At 38.0% G+C, this 18,212-nt stretch overlaps 1 protein-coding gene and 1 long non-coding RNA gene across 3 annotated transcripts in view; one reads left to right on the top strand and one right to left on the bottom strand.

Moving 5' to 3' along the window:
- Window positions 1–15,539, bottom strand: part of LOC140157375 (uncharacterized) — a 47,942-nt gene extending 32,403 nt beyond the window's left edge. Inside the window, exon 1 of the mRNA XM_072180551.1 lies at window positions 15,475–15,539. The gene's annotated coding sequence lies outside the window, so the exon portion shown is untranslated. The remainder of the gene's footprint in view (window positions 1–15,474) is intronic.
- On the top strand, window positions 1,596–5,471 carry LOC140156406 (uncharacterized). 2 transcript variants are annotated; one of them, XR_011859553.1, is made up of 4 exons: window positions 1,596–1,851; window positions 3,834–3,931; window positions 4,600–4,674; window positions 5,182–5,471. It is a non-coding gene; the product is annotated as an uncharacterized lncRNA (long non-coding RNA). The 2 variants fall into 2 exon arrangements; XR_011859554.1 differs by having other exon boundaries at window positions 1,597–1,787.
- Window positions 15,540–18,212: the final 2,673 nt, after the last annotated feature.

Below are 18,212 nucleotides of genomic sequence, written 5' to 3' on the forward strand. Positions count from 1 at the left end.
GAATTGCATTCTGGGTAGGCATGCAACAACAACAATTCCCGTTCGTATGACGAATGCTGACATGCTGCAATGCCCGGCCCGTATTGAACGGAAAATATTTGGTTTTTTGTTTTTTTTGTTTTTCGTACCGTTTCAGAAAAAAGGAAACAAAATATATTTCCCCTTGCAATATGTACATTTCAAATGAATATAAAAAGTTTGGGTTAAAAATGGAGAGGAAAAAAACCTTCCGATACCGGGTTTTGAACCGGGTAGGCCTACCTCTCGGGTAAAAGAACGGCGCGCTAGCCAATTGAGCTATTTCACCAACTGAAATAATCAAGGAATTGTTTTAATTATATACGGCGGACCGTCTCCTCAGCACTTAGCGTAGTCTCCTACACAGCCAGTTTGCGTCTGTCTGACACTCGTCGATCCTCGTGATAGCCACATACAGTCTGGCCGCGAGACTACACTTAGCGTAGTTCGCTTTTTTCTCTTCCCATGATCCGAAGAAATTTTTATTGTTTACAAACTGGTAACCTGTAAAAACCGCTGTGATTCATGATTTCTCCGGAAATACATCGACTTGGAGCGTCAAATTTCAGGATAGTAATGAGAAAAATAGTATCTATTATGTGATACCAAAACCTCATCAACAATGAAAAAAATCGGGGGATGATGCTGTCGATCGGGTTACGGACCTTTAATGTGTGCTAGGTAAAGTCATTCTTCCTTTCGACCTGCCAAAATTTAATTTTATTCCCTCCCCCGGCCCCGGCTTGCCAAAAAATTGCTTTCTCGAAAGGCTGTGCAATCAGTACCGGTATTAGCCTACTAATTATAAGCCAAAATTTCCAAGCGACTCGCTAAAAATCGCTTGCCTCCCGTCTCAATCAGAGGTAAGAAAAACACAGTATGACGCAGCTTGAAATATATAGAATCACTATATCAATTTTGAAGTTTGTACTTCAAAGCACAACAAGCCGAAACGAGGTGAAATGGTTCGAAAAAAAAATTGATTTCGCTGTATCTTTTTATCGCGAAACTAGACAATTTGGCAGCAGCGAGTCGGAAAAATAGCAAATATCTCAATTTTCTGCTATCGAAATGAAAATTTAAATAGCACCTGCATGCAGAAGAGGGTTTATAGAAATAATGTAGGTCAGAATTTTGTCTATGAAATCTTGCACGGAATTATTATTACTGGTTACAAAACGACATACAAGTGGAGGCCATTTTACTTCAAATTCGGCCAACATTTTAAGCTTACATAAAAAAATTGAGACAACCAATATCAAGAATGAATATGCACATTCTTTTATTGACTTGTTTGTAATGTGCGTCGAAGTTCCCAACAAAATCGCCACTTCCAATGAGAAATTATGGCCGTGTTCCCAAAAATCTTGATGCTCCGGATATTGAAAAAAAATTGAAATGTTTGAAAAGTACATTTCATTTTGAGCCAAGTGGAAAATTCAAGCATAATAATGACCCTTACACTTTCAGCTTTTAGACGTAGTTTGCGTTTTCTCTCTCCGATATTTATTTCCAGAAATAGATAAGTTTAAAGGGGGCTACGTACGTGCATCCCATTTTGCTTCTGAAAATGGCAAAATTGTGTATAACCTTAATGCCCGTAATTAATTGGAATTTTGACATGTAGCCATACCTACCGCCACATTACTCGGGTAAAAATGCCCAATTTTTCCATCTAAAAATGCATTTTGTATATTTTCGTTCGTGTAAGATTTAACGGAGACTGTGGTCTGCAAAGTAATGAAGCATAGACGTGAATTAGTAGCCAGGTATGCCGTAACCAGAGCTATTTTCAACCTTAAATTTTCATGCCACGTAAGCTTACGCATACAGGTACGTAGGTATATGTCCTGATGTATTTGCCATACATCATGAAATGCTAGCTTATGTATAAACAAGTAAAGGTAAACACTGGATCACGGCGATCAGAAGGACATCATAACATGGTTAGGTTAACTAAAGTTTTTTTTTTTTTAAACTTCCGTGGTCGTGCCTGTGCGTATCGCGTACACGAGCGTAAATGCAAAAGCAATAACAAATCACGCTGATTGGCTGATCAACGCACTTGACAACAAGCCGGCTGACCCATTGGTCGCGTAGGCGACCTACGCGATCACTATTCACCGGCGCATACCCGGACCACGGAAGTTAAAAAAAAACAAAAGTTAGCATGACTAGGGTATATCTACATGTCGCTGCTGATGCGATGACATCGGTGGCGCTGCGATACTTCTATGAAATCTGAGCAGCCAGGTTTTTACAAGCTTGCATGCTGGACGGTAAAAATTCTCATCGTGTGGTGGAAATTTTGTCGGGGATGAAAGTTGAACTTTCTTTGCATTGCGTTGCGATATCGTGGCCATGCTGCATGCATGCATGCTTGTGATTGGCTGCTAGAAATTCATAACCTCATTAGTATCAAGAAGCCTGTAATCCAATCAAAAGAAATTGATTGCCTGACCGCGCACAGGTCATTAATAACTCACAATGACTCCGGACGCGCAACAGTGACTTGCGCACGCGTGCGTGTATAAGCTACGCGTTATGGCAACGCACACACCTACGCTATGCCGTCACGCTTTTGTAAATGGTAGCTCTTGTTGTCGGCGCGAATGTTATATTCGCCTGGTTGATTTTTTTGTAGGGTAGGTCACTACAATGATTAAAACTGGTTATATTTAACAGTGTTTTTATGGCATAAAATAACATAAAATGCCATTTTAATTTGTTCAAAATATTAGATACGATGGTAATGAATGACAATAATAACTTTGCACCATCTATTTTGTGGTCATTGTGTGAAATTGTCGGGTTTTGTTTTTGGGCCTCGGTATAAATACCTCAGCCCAAAACAAAACCTCCGATTTCACACAATGACCTCAAAATAGATGGTGCGCAGTTATTATTGTCTAAATCGAGGTCTGCAGAATGACTATAAAAAGGAGATGCAGACCCAACATGCATTACATGAAAACATCGCAGCATCATGCGATGAAATTAAAATGAACATTTTATTTCATTGTGTGATGCCGCAATGGTTTAAAAGCATCTGCATAGCATCATGCTGCAATGTGTTGTGGAGTCTGAATCGGACTTTAGGGATGTCATTCTGATCGCCGCAATCCAACGCTTATGCTGGTTTCATACTACTAGCGGCGTGGCGCAAGTGCATTGCAGACAAAAGAACACAATCAAGGCTTGTCATTGGCTGATACGCCATGCCGCTTGCCGCAGCGGCAAGCGGCAGGAAAGTATGACAGAGGCATTAAAGCCCGATCCTGACTCCACTTTGCAGCGCGATGCGATGCTTTTCAAACATCGCAGCATCGGCGCCAGGAATTTTTTTTCAGGGGAGCAAAAAATTGCCGCAAAAAAGTGGGAATTTACGTGATTTTGGTGGTTTTGCCTCAAAAGTGGGGGCAAGAAAAATATTGGGGGCTAATTCCCCCACCCCTCTCCCGTAGCGCCGCCACTGACAAGGAGAGTATGAATTTTAAATAGAATGAGTGCATTAGGCAGCTCCATTGAATTCCATACACCCTCTGATAAAGATTCAGCATCTGAGGGAGTGTCACGAAGTTTCAATTTTTCAAAATCTTTTACAGGGGGAGTGTGGACTTTAAATGGCTTAGCCCAATATTACTGGTAATTTGGTTTATTTCAACTTACAATACCGGTAACAAAATGTCTCAATTACAAGTTCAATTTCATGGAAAAACAGTATAAAACTTGCTAGTGCTACCAAGTAAGTTTTCATGATAGGACAAATATTCAAATATTTGATGGTATCTATTTTATTTTTTTGTTTGTTTCAGAGGTGCAAGACATTGGTTGTACTGAAAGCTACATTGGTTTGGTTGCACTGAAAACTGGAAATTACGGCCTGAGCCATATTAACCTAAATCTATTTATGGCGAGTCTTTTTTAACATGTTTAATACAATGTAAGAACAATGGAAACATGATAAAAGGATGTCAATTCTTTAAATTTTGAGAAATCTGGAAATTTGCATGATTTGAAACCAACATAGACTCATGCACAGTCCACTGTACACTAAGACACACCCCACTCCAAATGCCCACCCCATTCCATGCATACCAGCATAGTCACCTTTTCAACATCACCTGTGAGCATACACACGTACACCCCACCCACAGTAATATTGTGCTATTCCATTTAAATCCACACTGCCCCTGTGGAAGATTTTCAAATGGAATGAACACATTAGGCAGCTCCATTTGAATTCCATTTGAGTCAGTATGAATCTTCCATAGAAGGAGAGTGAGTGTCAAATAGTGTTGGTTAATGTGCTAATTCCATTTGAAATTCATACTCCCCTGTGGAAGATATTTCTAAATCTTCAACAGGTGGTGTGTGACTTTGCCCAATAAACAGCCCAATATTTAAAATTGGGCTTGGTAACAATAATAATAATAATTATAATAACATGTCTGAATTCCAAGTTAAATTTCATGACAAACTGTTTGAAACTTGGTTTTCATCACAGGAAAAATGTTAATTTTGTGTTCAAAATGTTTGAAGATGATACCTATTTCTAAAATGTTGCTATTTTGTTTTCAGTTGTTTCAGATGTGCTGTGAGACATTGGTTGAACAGAAAGCATGAAATTACAGCCTTAGCCTAAATCTATAAATGGTGAGTTTCTTTTAACATGTTTAATATCAATGTTACTTGTAAGAAGAACCATAAAATTCATAAAATTTTGATATTTTAATGAGATGTAAATTCTTTCAATTTCATAGTAAGTTTTGAGAAAACTGGAAATTTACATGAATTGAAACCTACAATCACATTGTAACATGTTTTAATTCCCTGAGACTTGTAACGACTCAACTCGGACTCGACTCATCATTTTGGGATTTGTCACTTGACTCAAGTTTTAAATCCCAAATGACTCCAACTTCAGGTTTATTCTCACAATCCCAAGTGATGACTCACTTTATAAAGGGATGTACATAGCCAGATTGACAGCATCATTTCCCTTCCCACTTTATCCTATCAAAATAGAGATTTGGTACCAGAAGAAAACTCATATATTTATCATAATGTCAGTGAAATTTTGGGCCTGAAATTTGACCTGTTTAGAAAGAGCCCCAATATTATGAGTTTTTAACCACTCTATTTCTTTCTTTCTTGTTACAGGTATCTTCAAGCATGATGAGTAGTAACATTTGACACCACCAGTTGGATGACTAAAGATGTTTGTGCAAGATCTCTTTTGTGAATGTTTTTAAAGGAAATCAATGTACAAATGATACATAAAATGTTAAAGAACCACTAAATTTGACATAGATTGCAAAGTTGCAGTGAACATTTTTCTGGACCATTCCAGTAAATCAGCATAATCATGCCTCTTCATTTCAAGTGTGTGAAAAATGTTTGTTATTTAATCATAAATTAATACAATTTGAATTTAATGCAACATTCTATGGTGGCAGATTAAAGGCTGGTTCAAAGTGAATATTCGAAGGCGAATATTCGGCTTCGAATACGTTTTGGGCGTCAAAATATATGCGGCTTCAAATATAAAACTATGAACCGGAGAAAGATATATTTCTACAATTCACAGCGTTGCCCGACTGTTAACAAGTATTGCCCGTTGACCAAGGTAAGCAAAATTTAGAGAATTTCTTTAACGAAGTTAATAAAATCATAATAGGTGAACTCCATTTAACTATTGTCATGATTTAATGTCTGTATAAATGGGTCTAAATAGGAGCAGTGGCGTAACCAGTGGGGCCGGGACACAAAAAACCTGGAAGAAGAGTAAGTAAAAAATTGGGAAGGGGGAAAGGGGGAAAGAGAGAAAAAGAGGGAAGAAAAAAGAGGGAAGAGAAAGGGAAAGAAGAGAAAAAGGGAAGGAGAAGAGAAAAAGGAAAGAAAGAGGAAGAGAAAGGGAAAGAAGAAAAGAAAAAGAGGGAAGAAAAGGGGAAGGAGAAGAGAAAAGGGAAGGGACTCAAGGGAGAAGAGAAAGGAAAGAAAGAGAGAAGAAGATCTATAGGCCTACTACTTTCATTGTGAAATTTGTACTCTGAAACACTGATATTTTCTAATATGCCAAAAACCAGGAGCTTCATGGCGCTCAGCCCCCCTGACCCCGCCTGGGCTTTGCCCCTGGACCCCACCGACTCCACCCGTTTAACGCTTAAGCGACAAGCGAGCTTTCTCTCGAACATAAATACTAAAACTTTTGATCAGAAATTGGGAAATTTTTCAATCTTGCCCCCGGAAGGTCAGGTCTGGTTACGCCCCTGAGAGTCAAAAAAGATTTGCTTTTCGGGCCATTTACGACCTGCCTGTAACCGGCCCGGAGGTTGACCCCTTCTTGCAGGTTTCAACTGCAAAGCAAATCAAGAAATGAATGAGGCAATAGATAAATAAAAAAATAAAAAAATAAATAAACAAGTCAATAAATACATAAATAATTAAATAAATAAATATATAAATAAATAAATAAATAAATAAATAAATAAATAAATAAATAAATAAATAAATAAATAAATAAATAAATAAATAAATAAATAAATAAATAAATAAATAAATAAATAAATAAATAAATAAATAAATAAAAATAAAATAAAAATAAATATCATAAGATATGATTGAAGCGACGACAAATATGACAGCCCTCACAAGTGTTATATATGAGACCACCAACGGTGACCCACCAAATATATATCTGTCGAGTTCAACAAAATTCAACTCCCACAAATATATTTCCGGTGAATACTTTTTCATTGGCTGATATCCACTTGAGATCGGTATCATCAAAGTAGTATTGCTCTCATTTCATGATTCATTGAGCAATCAATTTTGGCATTCGACCGAAATACGCGTCAAAAGATAAAAAGTCTCGTTCCGAACTTGTGTAGGCCTACATTGCTAGGGCCTGATTTAATGCCTGATTCACAAATTATAGAAATAAACAAGAATTTTTTTTTAAAGAACACGCAATGATAGGGTACCAACGCTCGTGGTTTTGGTTGTTCTGCATAGTTTATGAAGATATTCATTGCAAAGCGCTATATATCCATTCCTACATGTTACTTATTTTGCCCTCTTAATTATTAATTATAATTATGAATTTGACTGAACGCATAACATCTTTAGTCCGCCCAAAATAACATCGTTTATAGGTGCTCAAAAACGTCAAGAATTCCGCTAGTGCGGAAAAGATGACAAAAATGGGTGAACCTCCGTAGCAAACGCATTTTTATATCAATAACCAATGATTTACCACCCCCAGACCCTCACACATCCTCTGCCAGGGGCAGATGCATATGGGGACCTAGAACTGGGTCCAAGCATTATTTATGTAAAACCGGGGTCAGAGGATGATTTAAGGAAGCCCCATCATGCACTGCAAACGTGTTATCACTAGAGTTTCAACTGCCACTTTACTTTTCAAATCCCATTGAATTCTGTGCAAAAGATGTTGTTTAAGAATATTCTGCGTGTGTCATTATTACTTGGTCGATTTCAGAACAAAAGTGATGTATGCATAAAGGATAATTCACACCTTCTGCAGGTAACATAAAATGTGAAATCGGCTAGCATTTTGAATGCGTTTTTATTGTAAATATATCAGTCCAAATTCAAATTTAACCATGCCCGTCAATGCAATGTGCGAGCAGTGGTGTCATGTTCACTCACACAGCTGTGCTAACCGCAAGTCAACACAGTGGCATGGTGGGAAGTGCTTAAATCATCCTCTGAACCGGGGTGGAGGCATAAATCTGAATTTGGAGTTAGACTTTTTTTCCTGCATCAGTCGATTTAAATAGAGTTACGTTAATATGGAAACATTCACTTGTACATTTAGGTTATGTTTGTAAGCCTAAATATCATAATTTTGCATAAAACATTACTTTATACCATCACTACAGCATTGGAATGCTATTGCCTGCCAGGCATTTCCCTTTTCCTGGACGTCTTAATAGTCCCTTACTTTCATATCATATAAAAATGGGTACGCTTGTACCGCACTATAAGGGGGCACACCACTAAATCAATGCACCATTTGTGTAACCCTAATGAGTTCCGGTAAAATACAGAAACTATTTGAGGTATTTTGGGCTGGTCTTTAGACTTATTAATCAGAAAGAGTGGCGAATTTTAGCTTAAATAAAAGTGGAAAGCCTATACATAAATTCGTCGCATTTTTACCAAAAAAAGTCGCATTTTATAATTATTGAGAAAATAGGTCCGTGAATTAAAAAATGGCAGAGCATGTCAAAATCATTGGGGATTTTGAAATCATCGTTCCTCGAACGATATTCAGGTGACCTCGAGCCTTTCATATAAATCAATAGTATCTCGCTATCAGTTGAGCGATATTTAATCCGATCCAACTCGTATTTTATTCGTTACCGTATATATTTTGACGTCACAAAAAGTATTCGAAGCCGAATATTCGCCTTCGAATATTCACTATGAACCGACCCTAAAGTTTGAAGTTGTTATTATTGATCTTGTTATTTATTAAGCCAAAGCAGATAACAGATAACCGTAACCTCTTTTCTTGTTGACATTTGTGTATTATTCTTTAGCTGCCCAAAATGCAGTGTAGTTACTCAGTGAACATTTTGTCTGTTTTCGCCATGGTAGTACAGGGCGCTATTGGGTAATATTTGGGATGTAGTTTTGCTACATCATGATTAGTGGAACCAATGTTTTTTTGCATCCTTATGCCTCAACTGATAAGACTAGAATTGGTTCTCCATTTTTTATGCCCCCTGTGCTTCCCATGAGGGGTCGAAGGGTCATGGGGCCAAAATTTCAAATTTGTTATATCATGTTGCAATCCATCTCTCAAATTGTTTGTTCCTCTCATTGCTTGGAATAAAAAAAGTCAACTGTCATTCTGAACTAATGGTTAGTTCAGGAGTTATAGAGTAAAATAGGTCAAAGGTCAAATATCACATGCACAGTCACCAAATTTTCAAAGTGCACCGATTTAATCACAACTTGTCTCAAAATACTCCTCTGGGCAGACGAAATAGTATAGGAAAACAATTTGTTTGAGAAATGTATAACCTCAGAATAGATGAAATCACATGATAAGTCAAAGGTTATGCATGCACATTCTATTTGACTTTGACTGCATAAACTCTGAACAGGGACATGACTATGAAAATTTGGTCTATTTTTCAGAATACCCTACCATTTTTTACATTCACAGTGTATGTGTATGGGTCGTTCATAAAAGACCCCCATTGAAAATCTACAGTGGTAGGGTATTCTTAAAGAAATCCTAAGGGGGGGGGCCTGATGCAAAAAAAAAATTATTGCGAACATTTTTCGCCCCCCCTTTACAGACCTCGAAAATTTCAGGGCCACCCTTTTTGACATGAAAATTATGGGTCAACCCCATAGAAAAGCAAACTCAATTTTTCCAGGAAAATTTGTGGTCATTTTTTCAGCCCCCCCTTAGGAGGGTCAACAATTTTCAGGGCCCCCCTTTTTGCATCAGGTTCCCCCCCTTACAAGTGTTTGTGAACGGTCCCTGAGGGAGTAATTTGACCTATCTGACCTTATAACTCCTGAACTAAGAAGAATATGACCATTGACTTTTTTATTCCCTGTGATGAGTGGAACAATTTGAGATACATAACAACATGATGGAGCTATTTTTAAGTTTTGGCCCCACAGTGACCTTATATTGATATATTAGGAACAACCCAAAGTTCTAACGAAAGTCCTTTCGTTAGAAGCCTAACCCCTCCCCTCCCCTCTAACGTAAGTTTTCAAATATTTTCGAAAATTCCAACCCCGGATTCATAGGATACAGGGCCGTCGCTATGGTGGATGGGGATGTGGAGGAGTGCGACAGTGCAATGATATTGATCACGTATATGGAAGAAACCAATATTCTATTTTATTTTAAAATATTTTTCTTCATACCTTTTTGGGCACGAAAAAAAATATGACTTGCTGGATTTTCAAATAAAAAAGAATCAAGGTGCGGTACAGCTGATTTAAAAAATGAACTTACAAATTGCAGGTTGCGAGTACTGCACTCTATATCGATTTGAAATTATTTTGAAGCAACCACTGTAAAATGTCAATATTGTACTTCAAAAAATACTACTTTTAAAATTATATTGTAAATTCTTAAAAAAAGATCAACTTTGACCGATGTTTTAACTACTTTTTTACAAACGTAAATTGACGTTTTTACCCCCTCCCTCCCTAACGAAAGGACTTTCGTTTATAGGGCTTCGTCGAACTTTTGGGTTGTTCCCTTATTATCATCAGCAAAATCGATACTTAGAGACATTCCTGTAAAATTTAAGATATTGATGTTCCTGGTAAACATGTTAAAAACAGAGAGAAAAATGATAATAAAAAATTAAGAGAAAAAAATTAAAACCATAATAACTTATGTGTGGGTGTGTGTTTATGGTCATTTGAATTTTGGTAAGTTGGGTAACATAATATTAATTTAATATATTTCACGTTTATGAATATTACCGAGGGGACTAACCAGAAGTCGTTATTTGACGTATGACAAAATTGACAGAAGTGTTCTGTCCCTATATTTCAAAACACAATTTTTTTGCTGAAATTCTATTTATCAGAAAGTTAATGAACTCATCATTGCAAAACAAAACGTCTATTTTGGACATACGCAGTTCTGGTTCTAAGCCGTTGTTTATCATGTTTATATGCAATGTTATACATTGGTATGCAGTGTTTTGTGATATGAACGGAGGAAATTCACTCAAAGTGTGTGCTGAAAGTTGAGGGAATATCTGATATCATGTATGTTTCCGCCAAAGCTGCTTTTGTTGTGAAACATCACACTGTTTTGTAAATATAAGGAAGGTAGAAATAAAACATACATTGTAATACCTTAGGATCTGTAGTCCAAACATGGAACACAATTAGAAGAAAACATTGAACTGTTTTGTAAATAAAAACGTGAAGAGATACATGTACAAACCAAAACAATTAGATGTGAAAAGTTCAATGATACCAAGTGAAATGTGGGGTTACAAAACATCAGGGTGAGATTTCAGATGGAAATTCTTTGTTTTAATGCCGCTGCAGATTGTAAGATGACATGTATGAAGATATCATGCTAGGGATTTGGGTTATGAAGGAAGGTTTCTTTAAGACAAAGCATCTTCATCAAATATATTTTGAAGTGAGGAGACACAAACCAAAACAATTAGGCCTAGATGTTGAAATTATAGAAAGCGACATTTGGGTTATTTACAAAACATAAGGGTGCGATTTTAAGTGGAGATCCTTTGTTTTAATGAAGCCTGTGCAGATTACAACAAAGATGACATGTATCATGCAATAATTCTAAGCTTTTTACAGCGTTTTATTGAAAAGGTGCCGCATGAATGTGTAGCAAAAATCTCCGTATGTCCGAGTGCCAAAAGTATTGCTTGCACACCCCCCTTCAGCTGTTGTGACATAACAATCATTCCCCGCACCCTCCCCCATGTTACCCTCCCCCAGAGCTAAAATATAGACATTCCGCACGTATATGTCTATTGTAAAATTTATGAGCAGATGGAGGGAGCCCGCCAGTCTTCACTGACAATGTGTACGCATGATGGTTCCAATTAGGGGTACTTTTCAAGAAATGTCTGCGGAATTTTCGAGGACAAAATTGTTTGCGATTGTCCAAATTAGGGGTGTTTTGGAGCAAAATTGTCCTTGAAATGGAAAATAGGGTGTATTTCTAGGACTTTTGTCCGCGTTTTACCGCTACAGTTTTCGTTAATATTGTCCTCATTTCCCCGTGAAATAGGGGGGAAATTCAAAAGCGTCCTTGAAATGGTAAAAATAGGGGTATTTATTTCGGAAAAATGTCCTTGATTCCTTGTAATAAGGGGGTGAAATGAAAATGCGTCCAAACAAAATTGTTTGCGATTGTCCAAATTAGGGGTGTTTTGGAGCAAAATTGTCCTTGAAATGGAAAATAGGGTGTATTTCTAGGACTTTTGTCCGTGTTTTACCGCTACAGTTTTCGTTATTGTCCTCATTTCCCCGTGAAATAGGGGGGAAATTCAAAAGCGTCCTTGAAATGGTAAAAATAGGGGTATTTATTTCGGAAAAATGTCCTTGATTCCTTGTAATAAGGGGGTGAAATGAAAATGCGTCCTCAAAATGATACAAATAGGGAGGTATTTGGGGCAAATTTTCCTTGATTTCGCGCAAAATAGGGGTAAAATTGCTGCAAATGTCCTCGATTCCCCGTGAAATAGGGGTCATTTTCAAATCCTGGAACGGTCATACGTCCTACCTTTAAATACAAACTGAACCCACGGGGGGAGGGAGATGGCATCAGGGCCAAGAGCCGCTTGACCTCTAGGCCTAATGCAATAATCTTCAAAATTTCAAAAATTTTGGGAATTTTAAACCACAGCAAAGTAGGCCTGTTCGTAGGCCTATTCCTCTAAACCACAAAAAAACACTTCTCTTCCTGCAGTAGACTTTACATTACTGGCAATTTAAACCAGGAGCGGATCCAGTTCCCACGGTCCCTGTACTCCTGTATCCGTCGTTATTAGCTCAAATATCGGACATTTTGTAAAATATGGGATGATTTATGGAACGCACAAGAAAGTGTCATTTTTCAAAACATTCGCTAATTGGGTGCAAAAAAAAAAGAGCTGTTCGTCTATGAATCAAGTAAAAAAGGTGCATATCCAATTATTCATCATGCACGCAATGCTCGAAATTCTTATTTTGGGAAACAGAAATCAGTGCACATAGTAAATCGGTATTGGGACTAGTCGTAGGCCCTACGTGTTTCTGTCCAAAACAACATGTGAGGGTTTCGAGAAATCGATTGAAATTAGAAATGGGTCTATTTCCTCTGAAATTTTCGAAAAATGATATTCAAAAAGGGGTTGTTTTCAAAGTTTGCCAACAATCATGAGCACCCACGGATACACGGAGTATGGACCATTTCTTAGGCAATTTTGATAAAAATGTTGAAAAATTTTACAACTCCGATCGATCATACCTCCTCGACTCGAGCTCATATCAGAATTTCCATATTTACCGTGAAAATTGGGGTGAACGAAGCACGAGTAGGAAAAAATGGTCAAACCTGAACAACCGCTCCTCCTGGCAATAACTCCCCTGTTACTGTCCCTCCGTCCCTCACTTTTATAATAAGCTAAGCCTACTAAATAAGCAAAGCCACACTGGACTAGTCGAAACACTGGCGTTAATAAACGTAGGGCCTATACTTTCTTTAGCAGTCATTCTTCTTACTTTAAATTAAACATAAATTATAATCAAGAAAGAAAACACATAAATAAACATAAATATGTGGGCCTATTAATGTATAAATGACAAATAAGTTTGTGTATAGGGTGTTTCAAGATTGATCTCTTGTCACATTTTCATCGGACTACCATAGAAAACCCGCGATCGATGATGTGCGGCCTCTGATGACGCTGTTGCGCATGCATGTGCAGTTCAATTAGTCCATGGATTGACCGTTAGATCTCGCGTTAGTCAGGCTTAACTCGCAATCTGAAAAGATAGTCCGCGGATTAACTTTCAGATCGCGAGTTAGGCCTGAACTAGTTAGTCCAGCTTTTGTGAATACCAATTAGTCCTGGTCCGTGGACCATCCTTAGACCAGGACTAACTAGTCCAGGACTAGGGATAATCCAGGACTAAAGTTAGTCTCCTTTTGTGAATACCGGCCAATGATCCTTATGACATTCTAAACATGTTGAAAATATTTTAAAATTCATTTAAGGTCATTAAGGGCCATTACAGACTCCGGTTGACAGTGGTATAGGCCTACCACAATATACTGTCGAAGCCACATGGTTCAGCTATGGTGCGGTTATCGCTCTAGTTATTTTGGATCTTTGGTTCTCAAGTGCCATGATAAGGTGCTCAGAAGGTGAAGGTGTGTGGAGGTGGGTCATGGGGTGTCATGGTTGGTCAAGAGGTGTCATTGAGAGTAAGTGGTGGGTCAAGGGTTTCATGGTTGGTTAGGGGTGTTATACTGGGTCAATCTATAGTTCTTTTTGACATTGGTGGTCAAGGCCTAATATCATTGGTTTAAAGAGATATGGACACTTTTTGTACTTTTGTGCACTTTACCCTCTTTCTTTTTAACCAATCATCATAGAGATTCGTGCAATATGTCAAACTTTTCCTCTAGTCTTAAGGAACAAAAAAGTCAGCGGTCGCGTATCTGTAGGATCATTGGTTTTAAAATGAGATATAATCACTTTTTTTGGTCTTTGTGCACTTAACCCTGGCTAATAATTACTTGGTACAGCAGAGATACTAAAATCAATACCCGGGATCGGTATGTGAATGTGCTATGCACGATTTGATATTCAGACAATAAATCTTTGGATACCGAGGTAGAAAATGATGAATAACTCCCGTAATTTATTTATTCTAAAGAAGCCACGTTTTGTTCCTTGCACTTGAATATATGTGTTGAACGGATATGATAGTCGTTAGCTTACGTCTTGAGAAAGAACTGTGCGTCTTGAACTCAAAAACTGACAAAAATTCTGATTTTATATGTGCCGAACTATAGCGCAGCATAGGCTAGCTGCACTCACTCGTGGAGGCAGTGTAAAAGCAGACAACCTCATGGGGTATACATACTCACACACAGAGAGGTCAATTACCAGGCTATTGTCAGTAGCAGGTATTAAAACAGGTCGGAACAAAATGGCCATGCGTGGCTGTGGATTCAACGTACCATGGCGATTTCTGCCATGAAGATATCAGGGCGTTGACACTGTGCGGGGGGGGGCGGGCCAGCCACTCAAGTATGATAGTGTACACAAGTATGACCAAATTTTTTTAAACACCCTCTGAACGAGTTTTACCGAGTAATTTGTGACTATCCACCACAACTGAGCCCGTATGTCGCCAGTGCCACTATTGAGATATGCTCCACTGAACTTAACAATAAACAATAGGAAACAAAGGATTTATTGACTGTTTTATTGATTTTTCACTACTTTTAAATGTCAAGTACTATAAACATGATATACGGTACATCATTTTAAAGCTAATTTCAAGCAGAATATTTTGGTTGAATATCTCAAAAATGATGATTGGTGACTTCAGGGCTCAGTTGTACTGGATGGTCACATATAGAATTTACCCCATGAATTTTTGGCTGGTCAAAATGAAAAAAATGTACCTTTTTTGGACTTCTAATTTACCAAAAATTTGAAAAGGTACCCTAAACAAGTTGTTCAGTTTCAGAAAACTACCCTTTTTCATGAAAATCAATGTTTTTTATACTCTAAATGCGTCACGCCACTCACACGCATAAATTGCCATGCCTAAAAAACACCCCCTTTTACTTTTTTTTTGGTCATGCATGCGTACAGACCATTTATATGAGTGCCCCCCTAGTTGTTAAATCAGTTTCATTATTGCAGATCTGTCACTCTGTCAATGACACCGACTTACCCTTCAATATCAGAGTACTCATTTTCTGAGTAGTAGGATTCATCAGAATCATATTTATAATCATCACCACTTGGTCCAGGTTCAGCCATGCTAGTTCACAATGTATAGATCTGTTCCTAAAATACACATAATAAATTCAAAAAGCAATAGATAATTTGATAATGGGCTATTCAGTTGAAATCCATATACCCCCTATGGACAGTGGCGGCGCTAAGGGTGGAAAGGGGGAGGGCGCATTTTCCCCCTCCCAAATATTCCCCCCCCGTTTTCCCTTGGTATTCTTGTCTCAGGTTTTCCCCCTCCCACTTTTGAGGCAAAAAAACCCAAAACTACGTAAATTTCCGCTTTTTGCAGCAATTTTAATATATTTGTTGATTTTGCCACCCTGAAATTCACTTTGCCCCCCCCCCGGAAAAAAAATTCCTGGTGCCGCCACTGCCTATGAAAGACATATTCCAAATGGAATCACAGATTCAGGTAACTTCATTTGAAATTCACACTCCCTGTGTTAGAGAAAGGTCATTGTCTTCCATAGGGGGTGTATTTGGGATATTACTGTCATGGGGCCTTGATTCAGTTTGTTGATGAGGATGTTTACAAGATATTTGATGAATTTTTATGGTTTAACCATTCAGGGCCGTCACCCTGGCAATCCTTACAAAAAAGAGAAAGAACAAGAGAAAGGAAGAGAGCAAGGGAGAAACAGAAAGGGAGGAGGGGTAAGGGAGAGGGCAAAGACCCGGTGTTATCACTTAACATTGACTATGTGTACGCATGATCGTTCCCAATTTCGAGAAAAAAAGGGTTATTTAAACAAGGCGGTTCACGAACCACGAGTCTCGCCTGCTTTCGCGACTGCCTGCTTACGCGATTACAACTGTACTCAGGGTTCGGTTTTTGCCGGCAAAAACCTGTTTTTGCCATTGCCAGTGGCAAAACTGGCAAAAACATGTTTTTGCCAGTTTTTGCCTGGTTTAAACCGGCAAAAATGGCAAAAACTGGCAAAAACTCACATATAGTCACTCAAATATTATAAAATAACACAGAAAGCTCATAAACAGCAGCACACAACTTTTAATGAATCATTCAACTTAATTTTTGTCTCATCAAGTCCTTTAAATGAAAAAGTTTTGAATCTGATATATGCCACATTTCGGTTTTATGCACTTGAGCAATGAAAACGCATGCCGTTAATTTCTTAATATGTTACTTATAATTATACAAAATCTGGCCTTGATACACTCAGGAAATGATTTTTGTAACTTAATAATTTGTTTTGAGATGAAAAAACTGAATTATATATCACTTTTTTAGTCTTTGCCATTTTTGCCGGCAAAAACTGGCAAAAATTGTTTTTGCCAAGCGGTTAAAACCGTGGTTAAAACCGCGTTTTTTTCCACCTGCGGCAAAAACCTGCGAACCCTGACTGTACTTCTAAGTAAATGAACCTGGAACAACCCACATGACCCATGGTGACCCTGAAATGATCTTCCACAAATGTGGCTCTAAATGTTGACTGTACCCACATAGTTTCATGCCATATGATAGTTTTTACTAATTTGACCTCATCTGACCCTTGGATGACCCCAAAATGACCTTCCAAACATTTGGCTCTAAATGTTGACTGTAGGGGAAGGTGGGGCATAACGGACCCTCGGGGCAAAACGGAACCACATGGAAAATAGGCCTTGGCAATACTGCCGTCTATGCAAATTATATTGAGGAACACAAGTATGGTTACGAGGATTTACAACAAAAATTTTATCTGAAACAATCCACTGACATTCGAGCAAGATCGAGTTAAAAATTACTACCCGTCTTGCGTAAGATATGTAGATGTTTAATGTGCTGAAATTTTACTTCATTAATATCGGATTCCCAAATAATTGTGTATATTGTAAACACGAAGGTACTAGCTTTGAGCTGTATGTACTGCATGGCCTATATGCTACGATGTATTATGCATGCAATCTATTTCTAAAAAATCGGGTATGGGGCAAAACGGACCCCTAGGTGTGGGGCATAACGGAACAGGGTTCCGTTTTGCCCCGGGCGTTTTGTCCCACAGATGGGTTCCGTTTTGCCCCAATTGGACATAATACGTCTTCACTCAAGGAAATGTAGGCGTTATCTAGGGGCCTACTCGAGCATGGTAAACACTTCGCTGAACATAGACATATAACTAGACCTACAGATAGAATTAATGATTAAAAGTTAACCACTTACTCCACAGAGAAGGTAGGCCTACTTAATATTTCTTTCTAATCAAATATTGGTCATACATATTATAGGCCTACTAGGCCTATAAGAAGTTCACAGAGATGGTAGGCCCACTTAATATTGTAACTGAATATAGGCCTACATATAACTAGGCCTAGGGCCTACCGATGGAACAACTGATATATAAGTTTGCACCAGGGTGCCGTTTTGCCCCATAGGGGGGTTCCGTTTTGCCCCGATAGTGGGGCAAAACGGTTTTTTTTATTTGAAAATATTTCTTCATTTTTATAAAAAATTGTAAGATTCAAGTTATATTGGTTAATGGTATATTAAAGGTAAATACAAACTTCAACTGAACATATAATTTTTACAGTCATATTACTTATGGTGACGTCACAGAGCATCCTCAAAGTTAAGTGTTCCGTTATGCCCCACCTTCCCCTACCCACCAAGTTTCATGCTCATACGACAGTTTTTAGTAATTTGACCTCGGATGACCCTGGATGACCTTGAAATGA

This window comes from Amphiura filiformis, chromosome 7 (genome assembly GCF_039555335.1).
Source record: "Amphiura filiformis chromosome 7, Afil_fr2py, whole genome shotgun sequence".
Lineage (NCBI taxonomy): Eukaryota > Metazoa > Echinodermata > Ophiuroidea > Amphilepidida > Amphiuridae > Amphiura > Amphiura filiformis.